The sequence below is a fragment of the Amblyomma mixtum genome, chromosome 1 (genome assembly GCF_055824585.1).
Source record: "Amblyomma mixtum isolate Tamu chromosome 1, ASM5582458v1, whole genome shotgun sequence".
Lineage (NCBI taxonomy): Eukaryota > Metazoa > Arthropoda > Arachnida > Ixodida > Ixodidae > Amblyomma > Amblyomma mixtum.
This window is the reverse complement of record NC_143012.1, coordinates 319725917-319747466: the sequence shown is the minus strand read 5'-3', so window position 1 is coordinate 319747466 and position 21550 is coordinate 319725917. Positions and strand designations below refer to the sequence as shown.

Here is a 21550-nt window from a genome sequence, read left to right as displayed (position 1 = left end):
GCCTTTGCGCTTGCATTTGATACCAATGGGTACCGGCGCAAGCTCGTCAGACCGTGACGCGTAGGCCTTCAGGTCTATGAACCCCTGCTTGCTCCTGGGGAAAGGCCCCATCAAATCGCAGGTGGCCATCTGCCACGGACGCACACTGTCAATCGGTTTCATCATTCCAGGCGGCTTGCCGCCCCGTGACTTCACCGCTTGACAGACATGGCAGGAACGGCAATAGCGAAAAATGTCACGCTTCATGCCGGGCCACGTCACCGAATGACTCAGTTTCGCGAAAACTTTGGAGCCACTCAGATGACCGGCCAGTGGTTCGTCATGAGAGAATCGCAAAAGTGCGCCTCTCAGACTTTTGGGGATAACCACCTAGAACGGGTCGATGGACTCGTCATCGGTGGCTATGTACTTCAGCACGAGCCCGTCATGGTCCAGCAAATATGACTCCCCGGGGTTCGCCGCGACACACGCTGGCTTCTGCCCCCCTGCGCCCGCTACAATACAAGTAGCGTCACGGCGCTCCGTCTCCCTGAGACCGTCGCTCACCTCGCGACAAAAGGGGTCATTTTGCTGGGCTTTCAGTAGCTCTTACGGCTGAAAACGATTCCAGTCATCCCAGAGGGGAGCATGGTCTCGTCCCCACTCAGGTTTGCAGCCAAAATTTCCGTTCGCGTCGGCACCTCCGAGGCGCTCACGCAGAGCTTTGCCTCTCGTCCGCTTTGCGAAGCGCTGCTCGCCTGGTTAGCGGAATGGGTTAACCCGTTTGCGGGTTCCCCCTCCTTGCCGCCCGGCGGCTCGTCCGCTGTTTCGCCCCCTCCGCCTACAGGCGTCAAGGCGCCGCTGGCGAGTGGGGCACGGGATAGCGCGTCAGCTACCACGTTTGTGCTCCCCTTTCGACACTGCACGGAAAAGTCGTAATGCTGTATCAGGAGAGCTCAGCGCGCCAGCCGACCCGCAGGCTCGCGGAGCCGCATCAGCCAACTAAGCGCACTGCACCCCTGCCTCAGTGGAGGCTTGGGTGGGCTGCACGAACGAGGGAGGCAAGGCTCCTAGTTCGATGAGCGGCGCGGTTTCCACAGGGAACCGGCCAGCGCCTCGCCGTTCCCAGAGCAGAATTGACTGCTCGCGGGGCACGGCTGCTGCTGTTCGAAACTGCCGGTTGCGGCAGCGTGACACGAACTCCTTTCGCACTGGGCGGAAAGCGTGCACAGCTGAGACATGTGACCAGCGGATGCACCGCAGGGTGCTTCCGGGTACAGCTCCAATGGGAGCCACGTGGTCGACATTTTGGGTTGTGTCGCCGTAAACCCCAATGGGGGCCGCGGCCACCCACGGTGTCTAGCTATTCGTAGGAACAGCAGCCAGCGGATAAAACGACGCTACAACTCCGTAGGGAGCCGACATGTAGCTGCCGAGTGCCCCGCTGGGGGTGTTAGACATGGTGCGCAAGCGTGATCGTCAAGGCGACCTGCTCGGCTAATGTGCCATCAAAGGCGTAAGCGCCAATGACTTAGCACGTTGGGCGCCAGTTGTGGGTTTCTAAGTGGACACAGGCCACCACCCACCGCGGGTTCGAGCTTCGCGCGAGCCAAGGGCCCCGATCAGCCGTCACCACACACACACTGGGACACCGATGCGGTGCACTCAACCTCCGCTGGGAGGAGAGCGATTCACCGCAAAGAAATAGGCCTCCAAGTTCACAAAGGAGACGTTTATTCACGTCGTCCTTCAGCAGTACACACACACTCAATCGTCACCCCGTCCCGGGGGCGCGCGAGGAGCAAGGCTCCGCTGCGCGCACGAAGCGACTCGAGCAATATGCGCCGCTAGCACGCCGCTGCAGGAGAATGTCCCCGCGGCAGTGCTGTGATCTCTCTCTCGTGTCGACCGTTGGGCCGGTTGCGAGAGAGAGTGGGCATTCAACGCAAGGTACGCCTGTCAGAGGTCGCTGGACCCCGCTGGACAGGCTCGAGCCGCTGCAGGTCAGAGGACACGTGCGGGCGAGCTCGAGTAAGCACTGGTCCGAACGGCAAAGGCCGGCACGGACAAAACAGTAACGTACGCACCTTACGCTGTCTCGGAGGGATCCCTCTCTCTGGGCCCCGCTCGGACGGTCGCGCAGTGCGCGGCCACCAAAGCGGGTCCCGGAATTCCCGCCAAAAGGCGCCAATGGCAAAGGCCATTGGGGAGCCGGGGCGGAGCTGAGGCCAAATGACAGTGATTAGTCACCTAGCCGCCTCTCCACCGCCTGAGGCGGGAGCAAGGGAAAGAGGAGAAACGACGCGGTAGGCCGGCACAGCCGCGCAAAGGCGACGGCGGAAAGCCAGATTCCCACAAACTTAATAACAACGTAGCTCTCCTTTTATGGGCTCATTGTGGATTCGTTTTTTTTGTTTTGTTTGCTTTGCTGTAGTATACACTGACGCCATGAATGTCTAACCAATTTTCTTTGCTTGTTAGTAACTTATTATTTATGTTTGTGAATTTCAAAGCTATTTTATTTGTATAATTTTATGCTTTATGCTTTCTGCTTTTTAAATCCTTTCAGCATTCTATCATTGATTTTTTTTTTTATCCGTATGTATTTCTGTTATAGCATAGAATATTATAGAATGTTCACTAATACTTTTTTTTTTCGTTTATCCATTATTGTATCTTTGCGTTCTCTTTATTGTGCATAGTGCCATTTCTGTAGGGGGTACAGACCCCGTCAAGCCAAATCCATTTGGCTTTTTGTCTGCACTCCCGTCATCTGTACATGTATAGATGCAAATAAACTTGAATTGAATTGAATTGAACTCCTCGTGTTGGAACTCCGCACCCGGGCGCTGGTGACAAGCGTGCCTTGCCAGACGTAGATAAAGGACTGGCTCGATGAACACTTCCTCGGCGTACGTGCGGAGCGCCTGCGCTCCCAGCACGCGCCGCGACTGAAATCGTAAAGGGGCATGCATCTCCATGCTCTCGGTGCTGGCTCGCTGCCGCTCGCGAGCCGGCTGAAAAAAATGTCAAGCCGTGAACAGAAGATGGCTGGGGAAATGCAAGAATTCCAAAAATTTGGGGGAACCTGAAAGTTTCCAGCCATGAAAAGAATCCCCGAGAGCCCGGCGGTCCTCCGATTGTTGTAAACCGGACCCCGCTTCTGACGCGTGTGCTAGCGCCCGTGCGCAGGCGCCGATATCTGACATGCACAGATATCTGCGCCCCGCTCGCGTCTGCTCGCACGTCGCGCCTCGCGCATGCGCAGACAGGATGCAACGTACGCCCGTGCGCGTAGGCGTTCCGCCCGTACGCCTAGGATGTGTCCATCGAGTTGGCCCGTAAGGGTTGTTCTTGGGCGCATGGGACGTTGACGCTTGTCGAAACGCAGCTTTGCATCGAGGCAGGAGCCAAGGACTGCTGACAGAACGCCAGTTGTCGGAACGCAGCCGATGCTTCCATGGAGCGAGCATTACACGTGAATTGGTTTTTGAGAAAAGGAAAAACTCAGCACTGTCTCACTTCTCGCCAGACACTGTGATTGGTTATCGCAGTAACTGTCTTCTCGATGGACACCTCAACCGTGCCCCGAGGGAAAGAAGGTGAGAGTGAAAGAAGAAATGGAGAAAGATGTGCAGCACTGTAGGGCTCTGGGGTAATTTCGACCGCCCAGGATCTTCAAAGTGCACTGACATCACAACACTCGCGGCCGGGTTCGAACCAGTGTACTCCGGCTGAGTTGCCGAGCGCTCCAACCACTGAGCCGCCGCCGCGGCGGGTGGGCGCTTCGCCTCAATCGAAATGCGGCCGCCGCAGAGGCGAGAGCTGTGGCTAAGCTTGGCGACTCGGGTCGATGACAGTGGGCTAACAGAGGCTCAGTAGGTGTAAAGCTTGGCCTGAAGTCGATCCTACTGAGTTGTAGCGGCGAACGGATCCGCCATTGTGGGATGTATGTGGCAGTAAGACAGTTTGCAACGCCGCAACACAGTTGGTCGAGCTTTCTGTGCTTAACGTATTCGACCCCTGGGAGCCAATATCGACGATCGTACAATATCTGAATGCGCCACATGGCGTAGAAAGAAGACTTTAGCAAACTCTCTGGAATTCTATACAAGCTCGTAGCTGTTTTCCCTTCCTATTTTTTCCCGGCCGCTGGCGTTCGTGGAGTTCGGATGTGCCGAGAATGGTACACTGTAGAGGTAATCCGAAGCAGGCACGAACATTGTGCCGGAGGCCAAGAATACATTTCTCCATTAAAAAAACTTGGAGGGATTCAACGATGATGAACCTAATGTCGAGCGATAGCTCCTGTAATGTAAGACACAACGATGGCTTCGATGTTTCAAGACCGGAATCCGGAAGATCCGTCCACGTCGAGAGGCACGCGCATCTGTCTGGTGTACGCGAGGTCGTGCAATGTGAAGACCATCACCGACTTATCAAACCACTCCTCGATCATAAGGCCATGATTATTAGCGATATATTGACACTGTGGAGAAATAGCTACGGCTTTTCACAGGGTGTGGGCATGCCAATTCAATCCCGCCCCGCTATTGAGACTTCCTAATCCCAATATGGAGTAGTGGGAGGCCGTTCTGCACAGCGAGGACCCCGACCAGCAACGAGGACTGGGTCGTAGGGCCCGCGCTGCGGCGCAGGCCAGTGGGCTTCCGGAATAGGCGCACCACCCAAGACTCGGAGAACTGCCATGCATTCAATGAAGTCTTCAATCAATCAATAACCACGTTACTACGCATGTAATAGCCTTTGTTTAGGGGGTCCCGTGAGTAACTTTTCGAAATTCCAGTTGTAGCGGAAAGTCTCAGGATGATACTGTTTTTTAGTTTTGACGACGAAGGACTCAAGAAATCGCCACAAAACATCAACTGGTCTCCACTGGGATCCCCCTTTACTTTTTTACCTCTTGCCGGTTTCCTGTTGCTTTCGCAAATATATAATATGGATTGTCACAGACAGAACAGGTCGGAGCTAAAGTCACACCATAGCGTTTTCTGTCGACCAGGCTAAGTAGCGCCAACCCTCCCTCCCCACCCCCTTCTCACGGGCGCGTCCTCCTAACATAGCTTTCCAGCTTCTGGTCTTGAACGCTAGTAACATAGCTGTGCGATGATATAAGGTCTGCTCGAACGTTGAAGTACGCTGCGCCGAGGCGTGCCGAGGCGCATACGAGCAGATACAAAAATGGACGACTACCGGTGGAGGCGGAATAGTCAAGCAGGATCGAGCTCGATTGCGCTTGAAAGTGGCCGTGTGACAACCGTCGATCTGCATTGAGTTCGATCAGCATTGACTCAATGAGGATCAAAAGTGCCCGTGAGACAGTGGTATAACTCTGTCGCAATTCTTGCAATCCACGGCACAACACATATTTCTTCTCCCTTTTCACATCTTCGTAGGAAGAACACATTCGGCAGCCACCCGCGATATTTCCACTCCTGCATCGGGGCGTACACGCCGGCGAATTATTGAGGCCCGTAATGGCGTCGTGTTCCGAGCGCGCCTGTGGCGCCATCTGATCTCAAAAGGAAGAACAGCGCGCTGTAAACGGCCTAAACCACGTTACCACGTGTTTACGCAGCGCCCCTGAGGGCGTCAGTTTTTTTTGTATTAGTTGTCGTCCGCTCCGACAGGGGGCGTCAGGCGTCCGTGGGTGACATCATTACTGCGAACACAGCCACCGCTGCGCACGACGAACCTGCCGTGCGCACGACTAACGGAACTACCTCCGGCTTAAACAGCATCGCAAAAAAAAAACAGCTTCTGTAACACCTTCGAAAAATAGCTGCTTGCTGGGAGGCAGCAGATATTTTTTGCAGCGTGAAGTATTCGTCAGTCAGGGCATTGACACTTTCAGCAACTTTTGATATATTTCAAAATTTTGAAGTTGTATGTGTTTTAAAGGTATGCGACAGAGGGGTTTTCGAGAATGTCTTCTTTCGTGCATAGGTATTGCTTACACAGAACTTCCGCATGTGCAGCGGCTTCCCACTCGTTCTCATCTTACGTGAACTTCAGCGCGTGAACAATGACTTGGCGCTCTTGAGGCCGCACCGTCGCGAAACGTGCTGTCGATTAGGGAAATGGGCGCCAGTGTGCGTGCTCAGAACAATAATTCCTTTCGGGTATTATTCTACGCAATTGCACTGGGGCCCCGCTATTCCCCTCTCTCCCTAATTGATATGGTCCCCAATTCTAAAAGTCCCTAATAAATGTATTCGTCCAGGGGAAGCTTCCCACCGATTAGTGTCGATGCGACCCTTCCCTTAGGTGCGGTTCTGATGTCCACCGCGATGTGTGCCAGATACTGCGCCATTTCCTTTCCTCAGAAACCTGTTTTCAATGGATCGCGCATTCCTCCTCGTGGCTCGCTCTTTACGCGGAGTGCCCAAGTGTGAAAGTACCATTAAGTGAATGTATGTCAGTGAACAAGTCTGGCCTCAATTTTTTTATCAATATAATTACTCATTTGCTGTACCAAGTTTGTCATTATGAAACAAGAAAAAAACGAAAAAAAAAATTCGGCAGCGACACTTAAGACTGCTTACGTATCAGAACGCTCCGTTCCTGGTGTCGTGATGTATGGCACCGCCACCAAGAACGCTCTACGATGAACGCTTGCTTCAGATTTTTTTTTTTATGTTTAGGTTTGTGGAGGGCTTAACGTCCCAAAGCGACTCAGGCTATGTGGGACGCCGTAGTGAAGGGCTCTGGAAATTTCGACCACCTGAGGTTCTTTAACATGCACTGACTTCGCAGAGTCGAATTTCGATGGAGGCGAAATTCTAGAGACCCGTGGACTGTGCATGAAAAATTTGATACGAAATTCTGGGAAGGCATACAACTGAAGGTGCATGCGTTGGTTCGAATCCCCTTCGCATGGTAGCCTTCAACTTCATTAGCACATGTATGCAACGAGAAATCGTATTACACCACCTGGAACACTGTATGACACTCGTTTGCGCCACAATTTAGGTAAGAATGTTGGGAAAACTGGCGCCACATGGAGGTCGGCCATTGGCGAGTATATATTTGGACGAACAACATGTATAGGATTGTCTGAAGTAGCGATGCTCGGTTTGCTGTAGGCGTTATTCGGCCGCTTTATGACGTCACCTTATTTTTCTTGCAATCGATTGGGTTTTCTGTACCCTCTGCGAGTACACGCACACACTCCGCCGGCTTTTCTCGTAATCCTCATGGGATTAGTAATGCTTTCACATAAAAAAGAGCGGCCTTTAATAACTCCGACTTCTGTGCACCATTCTAGATGCTCTTGTTCTTTTCCCAACAGAAGGAACGGCTATTAACTCAGCCTCTGCCATAAATGGTTCAGAAATCACTAGGACACGCTACTTGCGATATGCCTTCAACATCCTCCTGAATCAAACACAAGCCAATAAGCATAAAGACTTGCGATAACTTGTATTGAAACGCTGTGTTAAAATTGTTGTTTCCAGTCGGCGCTTGAGTTGTCCATCTGCTTCTGTCCCCTCTCCTGTGCTATTTTCCTGTCTAGTAATGTTACACCACTTGGCCCAAATCAGTACGGTTTTGTTTTCGAGAAGCTTACTGAATCGTGCTTACGATGACGTTATTGCTCGAGCATCCAGAACAAATCGCTGCCTCAGGGACAGGGCCCGCAATGCGAGTTGTTGAGAGCATGCGCGCCGGCATCGACGAGCGGTGGGGGACGTAAGCGCGTAAAGCCCCTCGGTGCGCCGCTGGCGCTGTCTGCAAGAACCAGCGCTGCTGGCCAAGAACCGGTTTCGCCGTCGTCTTGCTTTGTCGTGTGCTGTCTTGGTCTTTTTTTTTGTTCTTGGTTGGTTGTGCACTTCGCAGAGCTGGCCCCTTCCTTTCGGTCCGGCCTTCTGCTTGCTTTTGCTTGCTCGAAAGTATTCTCTCGAGGGTCCGTCCTCAGGATGGCTGTTCGCAGCTAGGATCTTTCACTAGCCACACTCCTTTCTTTTGTTTTTTAAATTTCTCTCGCGGAAAGTTTTTCAGCCACACTTCTTTACCCAAGCAAGCCAGCGTAACATGATATTGGACTAAAACGATGGAGGAAAGCGACAAATATTCAGGGGGCACTTTGGCTCTCTAAAGTGCTGCAAGGCGAAAGCGTTTCCTGGCCACTGTTTGTTTTTATTTACTTTTTTATTTTTCATATTTTGTTTTATTTTATTTTTTGCCCCTTTTCTTAATTTTATTGTTTTTTATTTTTATTTCCACATCTTATTTTTATTTTGTTTTTATTTTTGTTTATTTTCTCATCTTTATTTTTATTTTCCTTTTCTTGATTTACTCCTTTTATTTTATTTACGAAGACCATGCATTCACTAGATGCGCCTTTATTCATGCTGGAACCTTGAGCTCTTTAAGCAGTGACGCCGAAAGGCGGACAAATCTGCCGACGCGTCTGTCGACACGGCTGCCGACGCGTCTGTCGACACTCCTGCCGACGCGTCTGTCGACACGGCTGCCGACGCGTCTGTCGGACACTCCTGCCGACGCGTCTGTCGACACGGCTGCCGACGCGCCTGTCGACACGGCTGCCGACGCGTCCGCTAACGACAGTATGAGGCATTAAAGGCTTTCGCCTTAAAAGGAACTGGCTTGTGTGGCCGCAAAGCTCGCATGAACGAGCGTCACACTGTACTGTATCCACGATCATTTTAGTACGTTTCTTTTACGCGCAGCGATATGTCTGTTACCCACAGTCACATAAAAAAGTTCGCAGAAAGATTAGTATTGTGCGGCAGTCATTTCCATTTTGCAGTCGCGTTAGCCCGCATTTTAAAGACTATTTTGTCGCTTTCGTGCAGTTTTGACATCCGCTCTGGTGTGCGCAGAAATTACCGCGACAGCCCTTGAGAACTACGCGACACCCGATGCTTGAGCACTGCGGCTGCACAAGTTAGCCACTTGGAAAGCATTGTTTCGATTTCCTCTAGCGTTTTAGCGTGCTTACATACTACGCTTTACAAACTTTGACTTTTGAGACTTACCAGGAGCATAGGGGCAGTAATCCGGGTGGTTATCTTCCAAGGGTTGAACGTAGCATGTTCATGCCCTTAAAGTAAGCACCTTACTTTAATGACCTAAGCACCTCAATACATAAAGTAAGCGCCAGGACAGGAACTTAAGGTGGCGGTCCCACTCTGACGGTGAGCGGGAACCATTTTTGGTGATATTTGTACGTCGACTGTACCTCGCTCGTTCGCTTCATAAATATGGTTCAGATATCTCCGAAAAGCTACTTTTCTCTGCTTTCAAAAGATGCATTTTGTTTAACGGTAGCTACAAATTTGTTTCAACTGTAAAAGAAAACGCAAAGATGAAAACTGGCAGTTGAGCTCAACTTGTCTCAGGAAATGCAAAATTGTGAAAAACCTCTTGCACCTAGAGAAATATCTTTCGAGATACTTTGAGATCGGATGCTAATCAACATATTTAAGCATTTAGAAGTACGTGTATAGATTAGTTTATTAGCCACACATGTTTGAAAAGCATAGAAAACAGAACAATGTAATCTGCAATAACTTTTGGGATATACATTGCATTGTGGCGCCTTTTTGTACAGTTTGAGATCGTCTAATCGCCCTTCCATTCTGAAAATTTCATCCGTCTGCCTTGTTTAGTTTAAAAGTTATTCCTGATCAAAATTAGCGTTTTTTCGAAATAGTTAAAAACGGAATGCAAAATTGTTCAGGTAACCAGCGCGTGGCAGTTTTGAGATTTTGCGTGAAGAAACTTAATACTTCGCTCTACGCGGCTAAGCATCGCCTTTACTCTACGGCTTTTGGGGAATGCGCAATGTCTAGTTGATTTTAGCTACCTTTTTTGTTCTCCTCATGAAGGACACAAGCTCTTGAAACGTTCCGCGGCTTCTTTTTTTCTGGCAAATATACTCTTAAAATGTCGGTCTCTCATTCCTTTAATCAACTTGTAACAATTGCCAAGAACAAAGTCCGCAGATTACAAACAATAATAGCAATAACGCAGCGACATGCGATAAATGAAGATAAATTTAGTAAGTAGCGCCATCTACACACATGCACGTGTACTAAATAATCACAGTTCAAAAAAATAACGAGTGTGGCGCTGCTAAACATTTACAATCAGGAGGTGTTCACGAGAGGGAACGATACCTCTACGATGTTCGCACGTTTCCCTCGATTTTGCCCTATGTAGTGTGTGTCGAACTTCCAAGCAGATTTCCGCCATATTGCTTTGCTGGATTGTTTTGTAGCGTAAAGCTAGTAAAGCCACACTACGCGGGTCAGAGCCGAGTTTTGCGCGAGTGTGCGCCGCCTGTTATGCGCAGCGCGAGAACCGCGTGACGTCACGAGAGGCGCAGGTCCGCCGGTGCGAGCTCCTCGCTGCCGGTAGGGTGTCTACTGTCGGCGCCGCCGGCGTGCGCTCCTCTCCGACGCATGACCTCGTGTTTACGACAGTTGCGCCGCGCGCTACTGCGCATGCGCGAGGAGGGTGCGCGGAGAAATGACGGTCGCGCTCAACATGTAAGCTCTGGTAAGCTAAGGAGAGTCGAGCCGCTGCCAAACGGCGCAGAAGACTGGAAAATGTAAATTCTTCCGATCCCGAGGTTGTCGCCTGGCAGTTTGCCGTCGAGCAGCCAAGGCGAAACGTGCGGCCGAAACACCGGATCACTTGACGCTACGTATATCCAGGCATAGCAGAGCTAAGCCACTGCCAATTTTTTTCACCTGACGCTACGAAACGCATTCTGGGCGTCGTATTATTTTTCGAGGACAGCTTTGGCATTGCTAAAGCGACAGGAAAGGGAAGAGACAGGCTTTCGCTTCGTGCTGCCGGTTGTTCGTTGTTCCGGCTAGCGCTGTGGAGGGGAAGTTGGAGAGCGCTCGATTCGCCTGCACTCAATGCACCAGTTCGGCAAAGTTCTGCGGCAGCGGCGGTGCGGCGGGTGTGTACCGCTAGTTCCGGCACTTTGAGCGCAGTTTGGCACTGTCTGCTTCCAAACGGATGGTCGAGTGCAGGCCTGGTCGTCGCTAGCCTTTGCGATGCCAATGAATTGGAGGCAGCTGTTTACAGCCTACATCAGCGGCAGCCAACCTCTCGTATCTCATGAAGAAATGTGCAAACCGCACATCACAATAACATGTTGCCATGAACCAGCCTCGATCCGTTTCTTTGGAGAACTCGAGCAGCGTTCTAGCTTGTCGACGAGTGAAAGTTACTTGAGTCTCCGCCGTTTATCACAACCCGCAAACCATCATCTGCTTCCATGGCGGCTGCAGCTGCACTATTTCAGCACTAACCATGGAGCAGGTGCAGTTTTCCTGAACTAGACTCGCACTTCTTTCAAACGAATGCCGTGGTTCAGAGGGCGCCATGTTCCACCGCTGAAATGAATCCATGTGGTATATAAGTCGGGTACAACTCAAGAACGAAGCAGCACATGCCCATCAAAGGAGACCGCCCAGCCAAGCGCGTCGACCGAACAGTTTTCTTTTCGGTCACCACAGGTGCGCCGCGACAGCAGTGGAGACTGAAGCTGCCACGACCGTCTGTTGCCGAATATGACCCCACCTGTAGCATTCAGCGCTTTTGCGAAAAAGACGCTCTCGCGCGGATCTATGCGAAAGGTGAGCAGCCCAGCCCTCTCCCCCCCTCCCCCTTTAGTGGCCAGTGCAGCTGAGACAATTAACGGGGGCACCACACCTACTAGTACCTTCGCCTTTCTCCCTGTCTTTTCCCCTGCTCCTGCTCAGGTGCTCCTAGAGACGATGGCGGATGCCGGGGCAGCAAAATCTCTTCCTTTCTTTTTGCGTTATTATTCTTTTAGCCTTATCCCGAACAAAGGACATCCACCGTCGGCGACACGGGGACAAAGCGCCGACTCCTTCGTTCTCTTTCGCAGACTTGGCTGCATGCACAGCCACACAAATCGACGTGATTGGCTGGAGAGCTCCGTCTGAGTTGCGTGTGCCGCTTCGTTCTCTTGTTGTAACCGACTATAGTGCTGAGAAGTCCCCTTTTCGGGAACTGGCACAAAGGACCGCCCCCTCCCCTTGCTGCGCGCCCCTCCTGCAGGCGGGGTAGACTAGCGCCGCAGGAAAAGGAATTCTCGGAAAATGATTACAAGCACGTTATAAGCGGTGTTTACATGACGGGTTGAGTGGAGGATTTGAGCTGAAAACCGGTTACTGGGTTCATGTAAACGAGTCGGGTCCGGGAGTCGAGGGAGCGAGTCCAGTCAACTCCGCTGCATGGGGTGGGTTGACTCACTCGACCCCAATAGCAGACAGCACGTAAACCGGTCTGAGTAGGGTTAGTGGAAGGAGGGGTGATAAATGCGAACCTGTTATTCGCTTGCGCCGTAGCGCCTGCGAGGCAGCCGTGCATGCCGCAATCTTCCCGGCTGCCACTGCCCTTTCCCGCTGCGCCGTTCGACGCTTGGTGCCGCTGCTGTTGAACCGGTCGCGACTCGCTAAAATCGAGTTCATGTAAACATGCAGTCAAGTTGGGCTGACCTTGCTCAACTCGATCTCCTGGCTCGACCCGCCGAAGTCGGGTTCATGTAAACGAGGCTATAGTTTCCTGACAATAGACGGTGTGAAAATAGCAGCTGTTCCTACAGTTTCCAGGTACGCGCGCGTGGACACGCACGCATACACACACACATACGCGGGCGCACTTTTTCAATCTTTGACCCAACCAAATCGAGGCAAATCGACGCAAGGTTAGAAAGATATACATTTCAACACGCGATGGAAAATTCTGGAGGGAATAAGCAACCTAATGATGCAAACTGGATACAAGAAAGACGTACGTCTAAAATGAATAAGAGCACGCAGTTGAGGGTCCAAACGAGAGAGGGGAGGGGGTCACCCTAAGTGCCTACAGAACTATCGCTTTGTAGCCGACCCCTTTTTTTTGGCAGCATTCCTGCACACCTCGCCCCCCCCCCCCGTTCTTCTTCGTACAATGTCTATAAAAAAGTCTCGAGTCCGCCTCGTGAATGGTATGCATCTGTATACTGCATTTTTGTGAGCCTTGGCAAAATTCCGTCGAAGTTGATCGGAATTGGTTGCAAGGTGCCGCCGCATGTACGACGAATATTTGCTTCTGAGGTAAACACATTCCGACACCCTGCGGTGCTAACCCTCTCAATAGCAATTTCACGTCTCTTGCGCAATGTCGATTCATCTCAAGGGTAAACAGAAATTGACAATTGCCCACTTCTCTCTGCCTTTTTCTTTACCAACCATAGTTTATAAGGTTGGACAGGCATACGCTGAGCGTTGACTAAATTGTATAGCTGTCTTTGTTATAGTTTTCTTATCATAGATGCAATATCATTTGATAAAAAAATATATTTTTTTTTCAGCGCTATAGTTAGCAGGTTACACTCTAGACCAGGAGTGTTCCGACTACTACTAATATTACTATGCATTAACAGTGACGAAGTGATTGAACGCGCAAAAGACGAGGGCAGAAGGAAGGACACAAGAAAGGCACCGATTTCAACTATAAGGTTCGTTGAAAAAAAAAAAAACGCTAGAAATATATACATGGGACCATAATTAATTTTCTTTATTTCACACCTTCCTTATATTTGGCGTCCGCTTCCTCTTTTCGCTTACTTACTAATTTGCTCTGTGCAATTATGTCGACAGTTATCACTAACTCTCCCAAGTTTCCACTGTGTCGACGTTGTGCCTTTTGCGATGCGGGCTGGGCAGCATTATTTTTTTCTTTTTCTTTGCTCCCACTAATATATGTCACGACATTGAAAACAGGAAAGTCTGTAGTCGCGTAAAACTCAAGAACGAAACGGCACATTCCCTCAAAGGAGGCCCTCCAGATAGTAACATCGACGGTACAGCTTTCTGCGGCTATTTAGCCAAGGCTAAACAAGAGAGAGAAGGAAACGGTCCTCTGTTCCCGTGCTGGCATCCTTATCCCGAACAAGGATCACCTCACCTCTGACGCCGTTTGGACAAAGACGGTACCCTCTATGCCCCGGCTCGCCCCACTCTCTTTGGCTTTGGCCAGGGACAGGCAGAGAAAGAAGCATGCGGAACCACCCCAGCCAACACCTCCCCCCACGCACGACGAGGACTAGCAGCCGGGCTTGCCATGGTTCGTTTGTAATCCTCTGAAGGCAGGCGCAGCAACAAAAGAACCCTCACGCAGCACAGGTGCACGGGTCAAGAAAGGACCGGACACGTATCTCAACATCTCAACCAAAACCAGTCTCGGGTCGCTGGGGGCAAGACGGGTAGACACTTTCTCAGTGATGGATCAGTGTCGTAGCCTGGTGGCAGAATATGAACTACTCGCAAGATGGCGGCAGTGGAACCGCCACCTTAAGTTGGGCTCAGAGGGTAGCGGAGGCCTACCGAGCCTAGGACCTCTTTCCCTCCTCCGCTGCCCCGTTCCCATTCAGTTGCCAGTCAAATTCCGACGCGTTTCGTCGTCTTGCAGAAAGGTCGGTGCCTCGCTGCCTTGTCCACGACAGCGCGGTGAATGTCAAAGCACCGTTGTTTTCGTGAACTCCAAGCTGTCATCATCGCAAAGTAGGGAAAAAAGCCAGCAGGTGTTCCCGAATCTTATTGTGGTGTCTGTGCGCTTTCGAAAGTAGCATTGCTTTCGCAGTAACACTCGACTTCTCGCTTTCATACGGGGTTAGGAAGCGACAGGTGCACCCACTTCCGGCATCACGTGGTCAATGGCGTCACGTTGTCAAGTGCCCCTGGGTAGCGTTTTTCACAAAACTTGTGCATGCGGGACGACTGTGTTTCCGGGAATCAGGCCTCGAGGTTTAGCCGTTAACTGCACCGTCTCTTCTCCTGAGACACTCGTTAATGGCCCCGGCACTACATGTCCCGTAAAATTCGACTGCTAGGAAGAAAATTTCGGATTAGGTCGTAATGCGCCGGTGAGCTGGCCGGCGACGGCTTTCGACTCTGCAGGTATTGTTTTCATGCGCGTGCATTTTGGGCCCCTTTGGCGTCCAGAGTTTAGCACGTATGACTATGGCCCCTATAAAATTATTTCTAAGGGCTGTAGCATGGCGGCGCGTCATTCGCGTACTTCCTTCTCCTCGCTTGAGTGGCGCTTGCCGCTTATCGTTAGGCGAGGCTTGTCTTGCGATAAGCGTCTCAGCGGCCTCTTCTGTCAGACGAGGGCCGCATTTTGCGTGCGCGTTCTTATCAACGAATCTGGCGGACGGAAGCTCGCGGCACCGTCTGTGTCCTTCCGAGAGGGCGGACGGCGTTTGGAAAGCTTCTTGCTAGGCTAGTTGGGTGCAGCGCTGGAGACTTCTTCAGCAAGCCTTGTCCTTCATGCACCTGGCGAGCAGCAGCTTGGCACACCTACGCTGTTAATCTCCCGTCGCGACTGCTACCCGCGGCAGGTGTGTGGCACCTGCCAAACTGTGACTTGATGCCAGAGCTGCGCCTAATCCCTTTATTTATGCGACAGCAGCACACGACAGTAGGGTGCATTATTCTTACCCCAGAAGCCTCCAACGCTGCACATATTTTCTGCCCCCCAAAAAAGGCCGGGTCACCATGGTGAAGAGGTTTTTCTTTATGCAGTGCAGCTGGCTTCTAGATCTTTGCAGCCTGTTCATGTCGGCAGTGCGCGTGCGCAGATGACCTCAGTGGGCAGGTGCATCAGATGCGGGTGTGCCTTGGGGCCACCTGCGCACTGTTGTGGCATGGGTTCGCACTGCGTAATTGGGATCGAGGCTTGCGAAGCCTGTTTCACATGCAAGCGAAAATGCTAGCGAATCCTGCCGCCGCGGCGGAAAAAAAACTCTTTTGAGTCGTCGCTGCGATGAGCGGCGAGGTTCCACCAAGATGGAAATTTTCGCTGCGACATGTCGCTCAATCGCTCATTCGTTTGCTTGTGAACCAAGCCTAAAAGAAGCGTGACAAAGCAGCCTCGCCTTCCGCACAGAGACTCGGGGAAACTTGGTAAAAGCTTCCGACACATCCCCACGTGGCTTATTATCGCATCCGCGTAAACTAAAAGGGCAAAACGCCGTCTTCCTCTTCTATGGAATCCTCTTTTTCGGTCCCCTGCAAGCTTTGCCAAGCCGCCTTGTCTTCAAGTGTCCTTGGTCTCGGCTGTAATCTTTCCTCCCTTCCGCTTTCAGAAAACGAGTAAAATTGCGCCTCTCCCGTAACCGAGAGTAGAGTAAGCATGAAATGTTTACGGGCCTAACACAGGCTCCATTGCTCGGCTTAAGCAGCTGTGACGGTGGCGGCATTGAAATCCAGGACGATGCAGAAGCGTACGCGGGCACGACGAGACGCAGGCCTGACAAGAATGTACAGGGTGGCCCACTCTAAGTGCGAACACAGCTCCGCGTGGCCGCGCTCCGCGGAGCGCCAGCGGATCCGTCGCGTTCGCGCATCGAAGCAAAGCCGCGCAGGCGCACAGGGGCCCGGGGCAGGAGCTTCGTGTCGTCTGCGACAGCGCTGCGCGCACCTCAAGCACTCAAGCGAGGTGCAAGCGAGGTGCGCGCCAGCGCGGTAGCAGACGACATGAAGCTCCTCCCCCGGGCGGGCCCCTGTGCGCCTGCACGGCTTTGCTTCGATGCGCGAAGCCCCTAAGAGATCACGTATGACAACGAAGTATATCGTGGCATTTATGTGCTTTTCGCACGCGTTATTAGAAATCGGAAATTATAATTCCGTGCATTATCAAATGCACAGCTCGAGTGATATCTTGATGAACATTGAGAAGACACTTGCAGCAGTTATTTTTTGTGACTCGTTTGGAGAGCAACCGGCGCTTGTATGCCGGTCCCGTAGGAGGGCTCAGAGAGTCTCGTTGAAACTCGTTAAACCTCGTACGGTGCCCGGATGTTCTCGTTTCAGAGCCCGGATGAGTAGAATTCAGTGCCCGGATGAGTGGGATTCAGTGCCCGGATATTGGCTCTCGGTCTCGGCGTGACGTCACCACACTGCCGACAACGGGAGCTAAAAGCATTTCATGCTTAAAAATGGCCTGGCTTAGCTTATGGTTAAGCCTAGGATGCGAAGCATACCGCCGGCGGAGGCTGCGCGTCCGCAAGCGAGCGCACGAGTTGAGCCCCAGCTTTCACAGCTGTTCTGACGTCAGCGCCCCTAGCGGAAGGAGCGGGAGTTCGGCCGCCGGTGGAGGCTGCGCGTCCGCAAGCGAGCGCACGAGTTGAGCCCCAGCTTTCACAGCTGTTGTGACGTCATATCACGTGGTGCGCTGATGTAGGTCAAGTGGTAGCTACGCGGCCGCGCGCGGCGCTTGGGTGGATGCCAATGAGTAATTACTCCCTTATTATAAATCCAGCGGTGTTACACCGCCTCACCACGTCCCTGGCTTTCGCGCTTGTAATTTTCCCCATTGTCTGAGTGTGACGCCTATTCGATAGCCAGCTAACTGCATCGTGCAGTGTACAGGATACTGTCCTTTTTTTTAAAAACAATTTTAACAGATCAGTTCGGCGTTTATTTTTTATTTGCGTGGGTTGGGGGGGGGGGGGGGGGGGGCTCTTAAACAGAGAAGTTCATCCCGTGCTGAGTCGGCGTCACCTGAATACGAGGAGGAAGAAAACTATTATTTCTGCTAGCCACATTGAAGGTGTTTTATTTGCACAACCACACCACGTGTTCTGGAAAAAAAGGCCGACTCACGAGGACCCCCGTCGCCAGCGTTGAATTCCACCTGGTCGGCATGAGGGGCGTGCCGACCGAATCGAGTTACCGAGGCAGCGAAAGGCGCACGTCCTCGCCGAGGTCGCCCCTGAAAGGACGGGTTCGGACGCAGCCCGATCCGGCTCGGCTTGCTAGTGCGGCGCATAGCACCGGTTCTTCGCTATCGGGTGCATCGTTGCGATAGCGCAGGAGATGGAGCCCTCGTGTGCGATGGGGAAAACCGGTTTCCGCGCGTAAACACCGGTTACCTGTGCGGGCTTGCGGGAATCGTCGCTTCCGTGTGGTTCTCTGCAGTTGGCCTTCCTGTCGCGTGCCTTTTTCCCGCGATGACTTGTTGGTCAGAGGTAAACGTCCCTGGCGTTTCGGTTTGGTTGGGAGAAAGGACAGACAGCGCATCGCGCAAACTGCTGGTGGTCAGGTTTTGAGGGCATTTGCGTGGCATTCGTATCGTGCCATTTCTGTCGCACGGTGGCGAGAACAGTTCAGCTGACGTCAGGATTTAAAAAAAGTGTTAGTGCAGAACTCAGGAAAATGCGCCCCATTACTGCGCCACATTGTTTCGTGTCTCATTTGCACAAAGAACAAAACCAACCAACCAACAAACAAACAAAGAACAGTGTCTCTGAAGCGAAGTTGGGCTCGAAGACAGGACGTCGCTGCACAAGGATTCTCAGGATACTAATCAGGAAATGGGTGATCTGTTTTGCGGGAAACAGGATGAAAGTCAGACGTTTGTACAAAGCTTATCCAGGTTGCTCTGTACGTGTTTAGCGTAATGCCGAATACATACTTTCAACGGAGTGTGGTCAGATCTTGAATGCGAGTACGGAAAACCATCTATTGGGCAGGACGCGCTTTTTGGGCAAGGGGAAAAAAAGTGTTGCTTCTTTCTTTCTCGCCGTGGTTCTCCAAGACCGCGCCTTAAGGCTGTTTCACATGATGCGATTGTTGCCGCAGCGATGCGCGATTTCCGACGTTTTGCGTCAGAACGGCGCGTCGGTGTCGTCGCAACCTGTACTTCCCAGTTGATCGCACTGCCGACCGTCGGCGCGATCGTCGCGAACGGCCCAGCCGTTGGAGGCTGCCTGCTCGTGGTTGCATATCTGGTAACGAGCGCAAAAAAACACTAAAATGTTTTATCGAACACAAAAATGGTACAGCTCAATACAATTAGTCACGCTTATAAAAAAAAATGGAGGGAACAGTTAAGCTCCGCCTTAAGGATATGACGCGCAACTGTGCAGAGGCTAAGCGATATGCCACTGTCCTGCGATGGCAGCCCCTGCCCCCGATGGGTCTTGTGACAATCAGGTTGCTCGGGAACAGCAACTCGCAATCAACTATTATTTCAACTGCCACCTGCCAGTTCACAGTCCGGTGAGTAGGTTGTCAAGACCCCACAGGGTGAAGCGACATAGCTTGCCCACCTATAGGTTGTTTCTGGGGGTGGCTTGCCTGAGCCGCCACCGTGCTAATCGCTCACAAGGCCTACACCGGATTTTCTGCGTAACGGGGCATTTAGCGCTGTCTCGTTAATAAACGCATAATTCGCCAAAGCATTTCTTGCCTGTGAAAAGCCGCTCGCGCCGCACCGACTGAAATGGCTGAAATCGTTAGCATGTGAAATAGCGGCTACGATTGGCGTGGGTATTCCCCGTTCATCTGCTACCCCCCTGCGATTTCACGCCAGCCGACCTAAGGTGACTGATCAGCGGGGAGAGGGAGAGAATCTGCCAAGGGGGAAAAACAGTAGACAACATTGGCTGGAGGTGCTGCTATGAGGGGGGCATTTGCCGATTCATTCTTGAGTTGTATTCGACTGTAGTTCGTTCATTCTTCGGGTTAGGGGTGTGGAGGGGTAGAGATGGGGTAGGTACACTGTAAATAAAAATAAACCCAAAAGGGAGTATAAATGGTGGCGGCCACCGTTCTTACTCCATTTGTAAAAACATTTACTCCATGAGTGTGGAGTAAAAAGGTGGACTGTCCTCCATTTTACTCCCATGAGGGAATAATGGAGTAAAAATGAGGATTTACCTGCATTTATTTACTCCAGTTTAGAAAGGGAGTTAATTGTGCCAAATAATGGGGTTGTTCGTTTTCGGGTAAAACCCGATTTTACCCGATTTTTGCGCCCCGAACGTGTTCCTAAAATATCGGGTAAAACCCGATTTTTACCGATTTCTGAAACAATTGTGCCCACGGAATTGTTGTGCCTCCAGTCTCAGACAAAGAAAACCAGTTGACATAGAGCAAACTGGGAGCCGTACTCGGTCCGTTCGGGAAGCGGCTGCTGAGTCACGCGTTTGATGACTACCGACCTCTCTTTATTTCCGTGATGGACGATGTAGGCTCGCTTCGCGAGGAGTTTAACCACTACTTGCTGGAAGCAAGCCCCACAAATGAAGGTGTTGAAGTGATGTGGAACGACGCAACTGTGCGTTACCCAAGGCTAGCAAATACAGCGTTGCCATTGTTGTGCCTAGCTAATGACAGCTGTGACGTTGAGCGAACGTTCTCTCAGCTAAGGTACCTGCAGAGACCAGACAGGCCTCGGATGGAAACCGAGATGTTGCGCATGCAGATGATTATGTATGTTAATAAGGACGTGTATAACGTCGATGACCAGCCCTCGTGAATGTTTCTTTTCTCAAAACTGATCGTTGCCTCTCACTGCGAGTAATAATTACCAAAGAAACGCCAAATTTTTCAATACTTTCTTGAAAGCAGCCCAAAATATAGCCCTAATTGTTACCCACCGGTTAGAGCAAATGGAGTAAATTATTAGTTTGCAAATTTAGCCCGATATAACCCGAATTTCGGAGATTTTCCATAAAAAACCCGATTTTTCCCCTATTATAAAGTTGAAAAATAACGCCCAATTTTTACCCCCCGAATTTGAAAAAATATAAAACCCGAAAACGAATAACCCTACAAATACTCCACCAGTGACGAAATGGAGTAAAAAAAAAAAAACACCATTTTGTGCAATCCGCCCCGCCACCTAGCGGCTCGTCTGCTTCTGGTCAGTCGTCTGATAATGGCGGTGAGTGAAGACCGCTTGGCTAACATCGTCGCTGGATCTCAGCTCACTTCTGCTCCTTCACGGGCGCCTGCCGCGGTACAAGATATTGGCTTGTCCGCGTTTTCCGCTACAGTACGCTACACAATTGAATTGCCACTGTGAAGCCTCCAGTGCTCTAACTATACCTGACTTTCCTTTGTTAGTGTCGCCACCCCGTTAAGCCCCCGCTTAGGCCTAATTCTTACAGGCTGTTTTCAGTGTGGTTCTCGCAGTGTGTTGCAGCAGATTATGTGTTGCATGAGCATGGAACTGTGATAGGACATAGTGTCAACGCTGAGCTCTTGACTGAGCTGATGAGGCTACATTTTCCTTCAGTCATATTGAAAAGCCAAGCCCTAATGAAGTGAATATGAAGGCAAACACGGCAATTCCAAACTACCATCAGGGGTGTTTTCAACTTTTGTGCTCTGGTCTTTAGTCAAATATAGCGTGGTGCATGACCGGAAAACTACCCAGCGACTCCTTTTCAGTTTTCAACTATTGGTTATAATGTTACACCCCTTTATCTACGAACATGGCCAACCAAACGAGCTCGTACAGCAAAAGGAGACAAGCAGACGACTCCCGCCGCTTACGCCGCCGCTGGGCTTGCAGACGGCGAAAAGAATGCGTGATGCGGGGTCACATCAGGGTAGCGCAGATTCAGAAATTGGGTTGCCAGCGGCCTTCACAGCTACTGCCCGTTTCCGCCGCTGTCACTGCTGTAAGAATGAGCCTTGTCAATGCTTTAAAGTAGTCTAGCAACTTTGGTTCTCCCATTCGAAAATTCTAAATGGAGCTG

The 21550-nt window shown here is 51.3% G+C and overlaps 1 protein-coding gene across 6 annotated transcripts in view; it reads left to right on the top strand.

The window, feature by feature from the left end:
- Positions 1 to 21550, top strand: part of egg (SET domain bifurcated histone lysine methyltransferase eggless) — a 139147-nt gene that overhangs the window by 58019 nt on the left and 59578 nt on the right. The window lies entirely within an intron of this gene.